Source organism: Pseudophryne corroboree, chromosome 1, assembly GCF_028390025.1.
Source record: "Pseudophryne corroboree isolate aPseCor3 chromosome 1, aPseCor3.hap2, whole genome shotgun sequence".
Taxonomy (NCBI): domain Eukaryota; kingdom Metazoa; phylum Chordata; class Amphibia; order Anura; family Myobatrachidae; genus Pseudophryne; species Pseudophryne corroboree.
The window spans coordinates 1,132,805,339-1,132,819,350 of NC_086444.1; the positions used below are offsets into that span (position 1 = coordinate 1,132,805,339).

General features: G+C 49.4%; 1 protein-coding gene across 4 annotated transcripts in view; it reads right to left on the minus strand.

Moving 5' to 3' along the window:
* PPP2R2C (protein phosphatase 2 regulatory subunit Bgamma) overlaps positions 1-14,012 on the minus strand; it is a 319,744-nt gene that overhangs the window by 162,186 nt on the left and 143,546 nt on the right. The gene's annotated exons all lie outside the window — the stretch shown is intronic.

A 14,012-nucleotide genomic window follows, 5' to 3' on the forward strand; every position in this document is an offset into this window, starting at 1 on the left:
CTCCACTGCTCAGTTAGTGATTGGACAGGTTACCCTTTACATTCCTTACTGGCCACTACCTCTGTGCTGGTTATAGTTTATACCCTGCAGTGTGAACCGCTGGCCCCAGACACCTGTCCAGATTACTTCTGTGGATACTCTGTCGGACTCCTGGCCTGTTAATGTCCTGAATCTTGCTCTGCCTGCTTCCACCTAAAACTTAGTGAGGCACCCTTCGTCTGCATACTCCAGTGCTTTGGCTAGCAGCCTACATACCACCTGCACAATGTAACACCTGCTAATGCGGAGATTGTAACCCGGCTCCTGCCTCACACCTCGGGATATTGTGTGCCTCACGCTCAGTCATTCCTCAGTGCTCCAATCCAGGGTCTTCAGCCTATTGGGTGAGCTCCTACTGCTGGAGGTATTAAGTTCAGGGAACCCCCTAAGTACTGACGTGTGCTTCTAGCACTAAAGGAACAGCGGGGTGTTGCTATTGGCGGAAGACCCTCTGGATGGCTCTAGGGGTCACACCCTCCAATAGTTATGGAGTTCCCCTCAATGTCAGGCAAGTCCAAGAACCCTCACGTTTATCAAGTCCAAGAACCATCACATTTATAAGTCCAGGAACCCTCACATTCATCAAGTCCAAGAGCCACAACTCTTAGCAAATCCAGGAGTCTCAACATTTAGCAAGTCCAAGATTACTAACACTCCCTTGCCCACTCACCAGCATGTTTCCCTGCATTTTAACCGTCTTGATCATCAGCTTCTCCTTCAAGTTGGCTGCCACTGGCTGTGTACTGGTGAACTTCCAGGATAGGTCACCTGATACTGCATCAAGCCACGCCCTCTCAGTGCAGCCCCAGGTCCAGGCAGTTGCTGACAATCACTGAGCTCGGGAGGCTGAGCTCATAGCTGCCTCAGCCTCACCTGTGGTCCCTCCCTGACAGTTCCTGTATTTCCAACTCATAGCTGCCTCCTCTCTGGTCCCTCCCTGACAATCCCTGTATTTCCAACTCATAGCTGCCTCACCTCTGGTCCCTCCCTGACAGTCCCTGTATTTCCAACTCATAGCTGCCTCACCTCTGGTCCCTCCCTGACAGTCCCTGTATTTCCAACTCATAGCTGCCTCACCTGTGGTCCCTTCCTTACAGTCCCTGTATTTCCAACTCATAGCTGCCTCACCTGTGGTCCCTTCCTGACAGTCCCTGTATTTCCAACTCATAGCTGCCTCACCTGTGGTCCCTCCCTGACAGTCCCTGTATTTCCAACTCATAGCTGCCTCACCTGTGGTCCCTCCCTGACAGTCCCTGTATTTCCAACTCATAGCTGCCTCACCTGTGGTCCCTTCCTGACAGTCCCTGTATTTCGAACTCATAGCTGCCTCACCTGTGGTCCCTTCCTGACAGTCCCTGTATTTCCAACTCATAGCTGCCTCACCTCTGGTCCCTCCCTGATAATCCCTGTATTTCCCGATTCAGACCTGATCACTGCAGACCTGATCGCTGTGTTAACTGTGTGGAAACTTTGGGCCCGGTTCAGACCTGAACGCTGACTGCGGGACATTTGTAGCACGGCATACACATGCGATCGTACACTTGCACAAGCGAATTTACACTCCCCTTTGGCGGCGACAATATCTGATTGCAGGACAGCAAAATTAGCAGCCTAGTGATCAGTTCTGAATTAGGCCCTTTAGTTGCAGTTTTGGTTCACAGTACCCAGGTGTAAGATGATCCTGTAAATTGGCCAAATGGTACAGAGCTTGAGGTAGTAAAAATGCTAAATGGCGTTTTATACTGAATTGTATAATGCCACATTCTCTGTATTTTCTGACTGGGGACTGGAATGATAAATCGCTGTGTCTACACTTCTGTGATGACAGGAATGCTTCGCTCAGATTCTCTTTTAAGTATGATAAGTGTACAGGTTATGGAAGTAAATATATAATCTGCCACCTTGTGATATTATTGTGATAATTTAATCACTTATTCATTAAAGAAACCAGCCTTATAGCATCAGCTTTCCCAGACATATATTGGCACGCAGCAGGCAAGATTAATCTTCTGATTACAGGGGTGTGCAGTCATTTTCTGGATTTGAAGTGCATAGGTAGAGCAGACACAAGATGACTGGTTGTGAAATGGAATCTCTGACTAAAGTCTGTGTGAAATGTCAAGGTGGACCATAGTTGAGGTGGACGCCAGGGTGACCGTGGCACAGTTAGAGAAGGAGATAGGCATCTCATATGCTCTGGTGCGTCTTTCTATGCATAGCGGCGGATTAGCGCCATTGGGCGTCTCAGTAGGAAGCCCATCGGCTGCAGCATTAGCATAAAGACACAGTCGTGCTGCTCAAAGACTCTGTGGCAGCTGCAATAGCGACCACCTTTGAATGAGGCCCAGTGTCATTGGTTTTCTGTTTATGTGTGTAAAACAGAGGCACGTCGGATGTTTGCTGACATTATTTATTACCGACAGATGAAAATGTAACATTATTTTCAGCAAATTCACAGACAGTGCCAACAATGCCTACAATTTAGCAAAACATAAGAAGTAATGACATTGAGCAGTAAGCTGACCTAAATCCTAGCCATGGAAATTATGAATTTTGCAGAGTCGGAATCATTACAGTAATTGATAGGAGAGTTATAATCCTGATGGACTCGCTCCAATCTGCATTATTTTCTGTAAATGCAATTACAGCCAGCAGATAGAATGTGGTCTCTCTACAGCTGTTATCACATATATGCCCCAATGATATCCTCTGCGAGGCAGTAAGCATGACTGGGCCTATTACCGTGCACTGGATGAAAGGTAATTGGTTATTAATAACATCGGCAACATCAAATTCGACATCCTTTTGCCATTGGTCTGTCCCAGATAAAACATATAATAAGATCTGAGCTGCTGCCAAAACATCATTAAATCACCGAGCTTCCAACAGAAGTAACACACGTGGGCCAATATACCAAACAGATCCATTACGTAGGGGTGTATCTACATATTTGCCAGGATGGCACTCGCCAGGGGCGCCAGGCAAGGAGGGGGCGCCGTCTGGCAGTGCCATCCATGGCCAGGGGGTAGAACCAAGTAGTACTGTCAGACTTGATGACTGTCTGCTGGTGCCCTGCACCTTGCTTGTAATCAGACTCAACAAAAACTACAGCTCCCAGCAGCCCTTGTTGCCGGGAGCTCCTGGCAGCAAGGGCTACCAGAAGCTGTAGTTTACTTTGAGTTAGTGATGTGCACCGGAAATTTTTCGGGTTTTGTGTTTTGGTTTTGGATTCGGTTCCGCGGCCGTGTTTTGGATTCGGACGCGTTTTGGCAAAACCTCTCTGAAAAATTTTTGTCGGATTCGGGTGTGTTTTGGATTCGGGCGTTTTTTTTACAAAAAACCCTCAAAAACAGCTTAAATCATAGAATTTGGGGGTCATTTTGATCCCATAGTATTATTAACCTCAATAACCATAATTTACACTCATTTTCAGTCTATTCTGAACACCTCACACCTCACAATATTATTTTTAGTCCTAAAATTTGCACCGAGGTCGCTGGATGACTAAGCTAAGCGATCCAAGTGGCCGACACAAACACCTGGCCCATCTAGGAGTGGCACTGCAGTGTCAGGCAGGATGGCACTTCAAAAAAATAGTCCCCAAACAGCACATGATGCAAAGAAAAAAAGAGGTGCACCAAGGTCGCTGGATGGCTAAGCTAAGCGACACAAGTGGCCGACACAAACTCCTGGCCCATCTAGGAGTGGCACTGCAGTGTCAGGCATGCAGATAGTCCCCAAACAGCACATGATGCAAAGAAAAAATAAGAATTTACTCACCGGTAATTCTATTTCTCGTAGTCCGTAGTCGATGCTGGGTACTCCGTAAGGACCATGGGGAATAGACGGGCTCCGCAGGAGACTGGGCACTCTTAAAAGAAAGATTAGGTACTATATCTGGTGTGCACTGGCTCCTCCCTCTATGCCCCTCCTCCAGACCTCAGTTAGGGAAACTGTGCCCGGAAGAGCTGACATTACTAGGAAAGGATTTGGAATCCAGGGTAAGACTCATACCAGCCACACCAATCACACCGTACAACTTGTGATAACTATACCCAGTTAACAGTATGAACAACAACTGAGCCTCATTCAACAGATGGCTCATAACAATAACCCTATAGTTAAGCAATAACTATATACATGTATTGCAGAAAGTCCGCACTTGGGACGGGCTCCCAGCATCCACTACGGACTACGAGAAATAGAATTACCGGTGAGTAAATTCTTATTTTCTCTGACGTCCTAGTGGATGCTGGGTACTCCGTAAGGACCATGGGGATTATACCAAAGCTCCCAAACGGGCGGGAGAGTGCGGATGACTCTGCAGCACCGAATGAGCAAACTCAAGGTCCTCCTCAGCCAGGGTATCAAACTTGTAGAATTTTGCAAAAGTGTTTGATCCCGACCAAGTAGCAGCTCGGCAAAGTTGTAAAGCCGAGACCCCTCGGGCAGCCGCCCAAGAAGAGCCCACCTTCCTCGTGGAATGGGCTTTTACTGATTTAGGATGCGGCAGTCCAGCCGCAGAATGTGCAAGTTGAATCGTGCTACAGATCCAGCGAGCAATAGTCTGCTTTGAAGCAGGAGCACCCAGCTTGTTGGGTGCATGCAGGATAAACAGCGAGTCAGTTTTTCTGACTCTAGCCGTCCTGGAACATAGATTTTCAGGGCCCGGACTACGTCCAGCAACTTGGAATCCTCCAAGTCCCGAGTAGCCGCAGGCACCACAATAGGTTGGTTCAAATGAAACGCTGATACCACCTTTGGGAGAAATTGGGGACGAGTCCTCAATTCTGCCCTGTCCATATGGAAAATCAGATATGGGCTTTTACAGTACAAAGCCGCCAATTCTGACACACGCCTAGCTGAGGCCAAGGCCAACAGCATGACTACCTTCCACGTGAGATACTTCAACTCCACGGTCTGAAGTGGCTCAAACCAATGTGATTTTAGGAAATCCAACACAACGTTGAGATCCCAAGGTGCCACTGGAGGCATAAAAGGGGGCTGAATATGCAACACTCCCTTAACAAACGTCTGAACTTCAGGCAGTGAAGCCAGTTCTTTTTGAAAGAAAATAGACAGGGCCGAAATCTGGACTTTTATGGATCCCAATTTTAGGCCCATAGTCACTCCTGACTGTAGGAAGTGCAGAAATCGACCCAGCTGAAATTCCTCTGTTGGGGCCTTCCTGGCCTCACACCAAGCAACATATTTTCGCCATATGCGGTGATAATGTTTTGCTGTCACATCCTTCCTAGCTTTTATCAGCGTAGGAATGACTTCATCCGGAATGCCCTTTTCCATTAGGATCCGGCGTTCAACCGCCATGCCGTCAAACGCAGCCGCGGTAATTCTTGGAACAGACAGGGCCCCTGCTGTAGCAGGTCCTGTCGGAGCGGCAGAGGCCAAGGGTCCTCTGAGATCATTTCTTGTAGTTCCGGGTACCAAGTTCTTCTTGGCCAATCCGGAACGATGAGTATAGTTCTTACTCCTCTCTTTCTTATTATCCTCAGTACCTTTGGTATGAGAGGAAGAGGAGGGAACACATAAACCGACTGGTACACCCACGGTGTCACTAGAGCGTCCCTTGACCTGGAGCAATATCTTTTTAGCTTTTTGTTGAGGCGGGACGCCATCATGTCCACCTGTGGCCTTTCCCAACGATTTACAATCAGCTTGAAGACTTCTGGATGAAGTCCCCACTCTCCCGGGTGGAGGTCGTGCCTGCTGAGGAAGTCTGCTTCCCAGTTGTCCACTCCCGGAATGAACACCGCTGACAGTGCTAGCACGTGATTCTCCGCCCATCGAAGAATCCTTGTGGCTTCTGCCATCGCCATCCTGCTTCTTGTGCCGCCCTGTCGTTTACATGGGCGACAGCCGTGATGTTGTCTGACTGAATCAGCACCGGTTGGTTTTGAAGCAGGGGTTCTGCTTGACTCAGGGCATTGTAAATGGCCCTTAGTTCCAGAATATTTATGTGTAGGGAAGTCTCCTGACTCGACCACTGTCCTTGGAAGTTTCTTCCCTGAGTGACTGCCCCCCAACCTCGGAGGCTTGCATCCGTGGTCACCAGGACCCAGTCCTGAATGCCGAATCTGCGGCCCTCGAGAAGATGAGCACTCTGCAGCCACCACAGCAGAGACACCCTGGCCCTCGGGGACAGGGTGATCAACCGATGCATCTGAAGATGCGATCCGGACCACTTATCTAACAGATCCCACTGAAAGATCCTTGCATGGAACCTGCCGAAGGGAATTGCTTCGTAAGAAGCTACCATCTTTCCCAGGACTCGCGTGCAGTGATGCACCGACACCTGTTTTGGTTTCAGGAGGTCCCTGACCAGAGATGACAATTCTTGGGCCTTCTCCTCCGGGAGAAACACCTTCTTCTGTTCTGTGTCCAGAATCATGCCCAAGAACAGCTGCAACTTTGGGATATTCAGAATCCAGCCGTGCTGTTGTAGCACTTCCCGAGATAGTGCTACTCCGACTAACAACTGCTCCTTGGACCTTGCCTTTATAAGGAGATCGTCCAAGTACGGGATAATTATAACTCCCTTCTTTCGAAGGAGTATCATCATTTCGGCCATTACCTTGGTAAATACCCTCGGTGCCGTGGACAGACCAAACGTCAACGTCTGGAATTGGTAATGACAGTCCTGTACCACAAACCTGAGGTACTCCTGGTGAGGTGGGTAAATGGGGACATGTAGGTAAGCATCCTTGATGTCCAGTGACACCATAAAATCCCCCTCTTCCAGGCTTGCAATAACCGCCCTGAGCGATTCCATTTTGAACTTGAACTTCCTTATATAAGTGTTCAAGGATTTCAAATTTAGAATGGGTCTCACCGAACCGTCTGGTTTCGGTACCACAAACATTGTGGAATAGTAACCCCGTCCCTGTTGAAGGAGGGGAACTTTGATTATCACCTGCTGAAGGTACAGCTTGTGAATTGCCGCCAGTACTACCTCCCTTTCCTTGGGAGCAGCTGGCAAGGCTGATTTGAGGTAACGGCGAGGGGGAGACGCCTCGAACTCCAGCTTGTATCCCTGAGATACCACTTGTAGAACCCAGAGATCCACCTGTGAGCGAAACCACTGGTCGCTGAAGTTCCGGAGACGCGCCCCCACCGCACCTGGCTCCACCTGTGGAGCCCCAGCGTCATGCAGTGGACTTAGTGGAAGCAGGGGAGGATTTTTGTTCCTGGGAACTGGCTGTCTGGTGCAGCTTTTTCCCTCTACCCCTGCCTCTGGGCAGAAAGGACGCGCCTCTGACCCGCTTGCCTTTCTGAGGCCGAAAGGACTGTACTTGATAATACGGTGCTTTCTTAGGCTGTGAGGGAACCTGAGGTAAAAAAGTCGACTTCCCAGCTGTTGCTGTGGATACGAGGTCCGAGAGACCGTCCCCAAACAATTCCTCACCTTTATAAGGCAAAACCTCCATGTGCCTTTTAGAATCAGCATCACCTGTCCACTGCCGAGTCCATAATACTATCCTGGCAGAAATGGACATTGCATTAATTCTAGATGCCAGCCGGCAAATGTCCCTCTGTGCATCCCTCATATATAAGACGACGTCTTTAATATGCTCTATGGTTAGCAAAATAGTATCCCTGTCAAGGGAATCAATGTTATCTGACAGGGTATCAGACCAAGCAGCTGCAGCACTACACATCCATGCTGAAGCAATTGCAGGTCTCAGTATAGTACCTGAGTGTGTATACACAGACTTCAGGATAGCCTCCTGCTTTCTATCTGCAGGCTCCTTTAAGGCGGCCGAATCCTGAGATGGCAGTGCCACCTTTTTTGATAAGCGTGTGAGCGCCTTGTCCACCCTAGGGGATGTTTCCCAACGTAACCTGTCCGTTGGCGGGAAAGGGTACGCCATTAGTAACCTCTTAGAAATCACTAATTTCTTATCTGGGGAACACCACGCTTCTTCACACAATTCATTTAACTCATCAGATGGGGGAAAAGTCACTGGCTGCTTTTTCTCCCCAAACATAATACCCTTTTTAGTGGTAACCGGGTTAATGTCAGAAATGTGCAACACATTTTTCATTGCCGTAATCATGCATCGGATGGCCCTTGTGGACTGTACATTTGTCTCATCCTCGTCTACACTGGAGTCAGACTCCGTGTCGACATCTGTGTCTGCCATCTGAGGTAGCGGGCGTTTTTGAGCCCCTGACGGCCTCTGAGACGCCTGGGTAGGCGCGGGCTGAGATGCCGGCTGTCCCAAAGCTGTTACGTCATCGAACCTTTTATGCAAGGAGTTGACACTGTCGGTTAATACCTTCCACATATCCATCCACTCTGCTGTCGGCCCCGCAGGGGGCGACATCACACTTATCGGCTCTTGCTTCGCCTCCACGTAAGCGTCCTCATCAAACATGTCGACACAGCCGTACCGACACACCGCACACACACAGGGAATGCTCTGACTGAGGACAGGACCCCACAAAGTCCTTTGGGGAGACAGAGAGAGAGTATGCCAGCACACACCAGAGCGCTATATAACAGAGGGATTTACACTAACACAAAGTGAATTTTCCCCCAATAGCTGCTTATATCACCTTTTGCGCCTAAATTTATGTGCCCCCCCCACTCTTTTTTACCCTTCTTGTAGTGTATACTGCAGGGGAGAGCCTGGGGAGCGTCCTTCCAGCGGAGCTGTGAAGAGAAAATGGCGCCGGTGTGCTGAGAGAGATAGCCCTGCCCCCTCCGCGGCGGGCTTCTCCCGCTTTTTTAATAATGTTAATGGCGGGGGATTAGGCACATATACAGTTTATAACTGTATTATGTGCACATTTGCCAAAAGGTATACTTATTGCTGCCCAAGGCGCCCCCCCCCCAGCGCCCTGCACCCACCAGTGACCGGAGCGTGTGGTGTGCTGTGGGAGCAATGGCGCACAGCTGCAGTGCTGTGCGCTACCTTATTGAAGACCGGAGTCTTCAGGCGCCGATTTTCTCCTGGTTCTTCCGTCTTCTGGCTCTGCAAGGGGGACGGCGGCGCGGCTCCGGGAACGGACGATCGAGGTCGGGCCCTGTGTTCGATCCCTCTGGAGCTAATGGTGTCCAGTAGCCTTAGAAGCACAAGCTAGCTGCAAGCAGGTAGGTTTGTTTCTCTCCCCTCAGTCCCTCGTAGCAGTGAGTCTGTTGCCAGCAGATCTCACTGAAAATAAAAAACCTAACAAATACTTTCTTTTCTAGTAAGCTCAGGAGAGCCCACTAGGTGCATCCAGCTCTGGCCGGGCACAGATTCTAACTGAGGTCTGGAGGAGGGGCATAGAGGGAGGAGCCAGTGCACACCAGATATAGTACCTAATCTTTCTTTTAAGAGTGCCCAGTCTCCTGCGGAGCCCGTCTATTCCCCATGGTCCTTACGGAGTACCCGGCATCCACTAGGACGTCAGAGAAAAAGAGGCGCAATGAGGTAGCTGTGTGACTAAGCTAAGCGACCCAAGTGACCTACACAAACACCTGGCCCATCTAGGAGTGGCACTGCAGTGTCAGAGAGGATGGCAGATTTAAAAAATAGTCCCCAAACAGCACATGATGCAAAGAAAAAAAAGAGGTGCACCAAGGTCGCTGGATGGCTAAGCTAAGCATCACAAGTGGCCGACACAAACACCTGGCCCATCTAGGAGTGGCACTGCAGTGTCAGGCAGGATGGCACTTCAAAAAAATTGTCCCCAAACAGCACATGATGCAAAGAAAAATGAAAGAAAAAAGAGGTGCAAGATGGAATTGTCCTTGGGCCCTCCCACCCACCCTTATGTTGTATAAACAGGACATGCACACTTTAACGAACCCATCATTTCAGCGACAGGGTCTGCCACACGACTGTGACTGAAATGACTGGTTGGTTTGGGCCCCCACCAAAAAAGAAGCAATCAATCTCTCCTTCCACAAACTGGCTCTACAGAAGCAAGATGTCCACCTCCTCCTCATCATCCGATTCCTCACCCCTTTCACTGTGTACATCCCCCTCATCACAGATTATTAATTCGTCCCCACTGGAATCCAACATCTCAGGTCCCTGTGTACTTTCTGGAGGCAATTGCTGCTGGTGAATGTCTCCATGGAGGAATTGATTATAATTCATTTTGATGAACATCATCTTCTCCACATTTTCTGGAAGTAACCTCGTACACCGATTGCTGACAAGGTGAGCGGCTGCACTAAACACTCTTTCGGAGTACACACTGGAGGGGGGGCAACTCAGGTAAAATAAAGCCAGTTTGTGCAAGGGCCTCCAAATTGCCTCTTTTTCTTGCCAGTATACGTACGGACTGTCTGACGTGCCTACTTGGATGCGGTCACTCATATAATCCTCCACAATTCTTTCAATGGTGACGGAATCATATGCAGTGACAGTAGACGACATGTCAGTAATCGTTGGCAGGTCCTTCAGTCCGGACCAGATGTCAGCACTCGCTCCAGACTGCCCTGCATCACCGCCAGCGGGTGGGCTCGGAATTCTTAGCCTTTTCCTCGCACCCCCAGTTGCGGGAGAATGTGAAGGAGGAGCTGTTGACGGATCACGTTCCGCTTGACTTGACAATTTTCTCACCAGCAGGTCTTTGAACCTCTGCAGACTTGTGTCAGACGAAAAGAGAGATACAACGTAGGTTTTAAATCTAGGATCAAGCACGGTGGCCAAAATTAAGTGCTCTGATTTCAACATATTGATCACCCGTGATTCCTGGTTAAGCGAATTAAGGGCTCCATCCACAAGTCCCACATGCCTAGCGGAATCGCTCTGTTTTAGCTCCTCCTTCAATCTCTCCAGCTTCTTCTGCAAAAGCCTGATGAGGGGAATGACCTGACTCAGGCTGGCAGTGTCTGAACTGACTTCACGTGTGGCAAGTTCAAAGGGTTGCAGAACCTTGCACAACGTTGAAATCATTCTCCACTGCGCTTGAGTCAGGTGTATTCCCCCTCCTTTGCCTATATCGTAGGCAGATGTATAGGCTTGAATGGCCTTTTGCTGCTCCTCCATCCTCTGAAGCATATAGAGGGTTGAATTCCACCTCGTTACCACCTCTTGCTTCAGATGATGGCAGGGCAGGTTCAGGACTGTTTGCTGGTGCTCCAGTCTTCGGCACGCGGTGGCTGAATGCCGAAAGTGGCCCGCAATTCTTCAGGCCACCGACAGCATCTCTTGCACACCCCTGACGTTTTTTAAATAATTCTGCACCACCAAATTCAATGTATGTGCAAAACATTGGACGTGCTGGAATTTGCCCAGATGTAATGCACGCACAATATTGATGGCGTTGTCCGATGTCACAAATCCCCAGGAGAGTCCAATTGGGGTAAGCCATTCTGCGATGATGTTCCTCAGTTTCCGTAAGAGGTTGTCAGCTGTGTGCCTCTTATGGAAAGCGGTGATACAAAGCGTAACCTGCCTAGGAACGAGTTAGCATTTGCGAGATGCTGCTACTGGTGCCGCCGCTGCTGTTCTTGCTGCGGGAGGCAATACATCTACCCAGTGGGCTGTCACAGTCATATAGTTCTGAGTCTGCCCTGCTCCACTTGTCCACATGTCCGTGGTTAAGTGGACATTGGGTACAACTGCATTTTTTAGGACACTGGTGACTCTTTTTCTGACGTCTGTGTACATTTTCGGTATCGCCTGCCTAGAGAAATGGAACCTAGATGGTATTTGGTACTGGGGATACAGTACCTCAATCAAGTCTGTAGTTGCCTGTGAATTAACGGTGGATACCGGAAACATGTTTCTCACCACCCAGGCTGCCAAGGCCTGAGTTATCCGCTTTGCAGCAGGATGACTGCTGTGATATTTCATCTTCCTCGCAAAGGACTGTTGGATAGTCAATTGCTTACTGGAAGTAGTACAAGTGGTCTTCCGACTTCCCCTCTGGGATGACGATCGACTCCCAGCACCAACAACAGCAGCGCCAGCAGCAGTAGGCGTTACACTCAAGGATGCATCGGAGGAATCCCAGGCAGGAGAGGACTCGTCAGACTTGACAGTGACATGGCCTGCAGGACTATTGGCTTTCCTGTGTAAGGAGGAAATTGACACTGAGGGAGTTGGTGGTGTGGTTTGCAGGAGCTTGGTTACAAGAGGAAGGGATTTAGTGGTCAGTGGACTGCTTCCGCTGTCATCCAAAGTTTTTGAACTTGTCACAGACTTCTGATGAATGCGGTCCAGGTGACGTATAAGGGAGGATGTTCCTAGGTGGTTAACATCCTTACCCCTACTTATTACAGCTTGACAAAGGCAACACACGGTTTGACACCAGTTGTCCGCATTTCTGTTGAAATAATTCCACACCGAAGAGGTGTTTTTTTTTGGATTTTGACCAGGCATGTCAATGGCCATATTCGTCCCACGGACAACAGGTGTCTCACCGGGTGCCTGACTTAAACAAACCACCTCACCATCAGAATCCTCCTTGTCAATTTCCTCCCCAGCGCCAGCAACACCCATATCCTCATCCTGGTGTACTTCAACAGTGACATCTTCAATTTGACTATCAGGAACTGGACTGCGGGTGCTCCTTCCAGCACTTGCAGGGGGCGTGCAAATGGTGGAAGGCGCAACCTCTTCCCGTCCAGTGTTGGGAAGGTCAGGCATCACAACCGACACAATTGGACTCTCCTTGGGGATTTGTGATTTAGAAGAACGCACAGTTCTTTGCTGTGCTTTTGCCATCTTAACTCTTTTAAGTTTTCTAGCAGGAGGATGAGTGCTTCCATCCTCATGTGAAGCTGAACCACTAGCCTTGAACATAGGCCAGGGCCTCAGCTGTTCCTTGCCACTCCGTGTCGTAAATGGCACATTGGCAAGTTTATGCTTCTCCTCAGACGATTTTGATTTAGATTTTTGGGTCATTTTACTGAGCTTTATTTTTTTGGATTTTAAATGCTCTCTACTATGACATTGGGCATCGGCCTTGGCAGACGACGTTGATGGCATTTCATCGTCTCGGCCATGACTAGTGGCAGCAGCTTCAGCACGCGGTGGAAGTGGATCTTGATCTTTCCCTATTTTACCCTCCACATTTTTGTACTCCATTTTTTAATGTGTGGAATTATATGCCAGTATCAATAGCAATGGCCTACTACTATATATACTGCGCACAACTGAAATGCACCACGGGTATGGATGGATAGTATACTTGACGACACAGAGGTAGGTAGAGCAGTGGCCTACTTTACCGTACTGCTATATATTATATGCTGGTGGTCAGCAAAATTATGCACTGTACTCCTACTATATACTACAATGTAGCACAGATATGGAGCGTTTTTCAGGCAGAGAACGTATAATACTGGTGGTCACTGGTCAGCAAAACTCTGCATTGTACTCCTCCTATATAAGACTGGTGGTCCCCAGTCCCCACAATAAAGCAGTGTGAGCACAGATATATGCAGCACACTGAGCACAGATATGGAGCGTTTTTCAGGCAGAGAACGTACAATACTGGTGGTCACTGGTCAGCAAAACTCTGCACTGTACTCCTCCTATATAATACTGGTGGTCCCCAGTCCCCACAATAAAGCAGTGTGAGCACAGATATATCATACCTCCCAACTTTGATACTTTGTGGAGCGGGACACTCGCGCGGCGAAGCCACGCGCGCTCCCGAAAAGGGGTGTGGCCTACGAAAAGGGGGTGTGGCTTCACGGGAGGACCCGCGATAGCGAGCCACGCCGCCGTTTTCGTCACTGAGGGGGCATGCCCAGCGCTCTGTGAGGCGCTGGCACGCCCCCTCTCCCTCTGACTCCACTGAATAAACACTGTGCGCGTGCGCACAGCGTCTATTCACCGCTGCTCTGCTAGAGCAGCGATTGACAGAGTCTCCCAACTGACCCCCCCACCGCGGGACACTGTGGCCCGCGGGTGGGACAGCGGGACAGTCCCCAAAAAACTGGACTGTCCCGCGAAAATCGGGACAGTTGGGAGGTATGGATATATGCAGCACACTGAGCACAG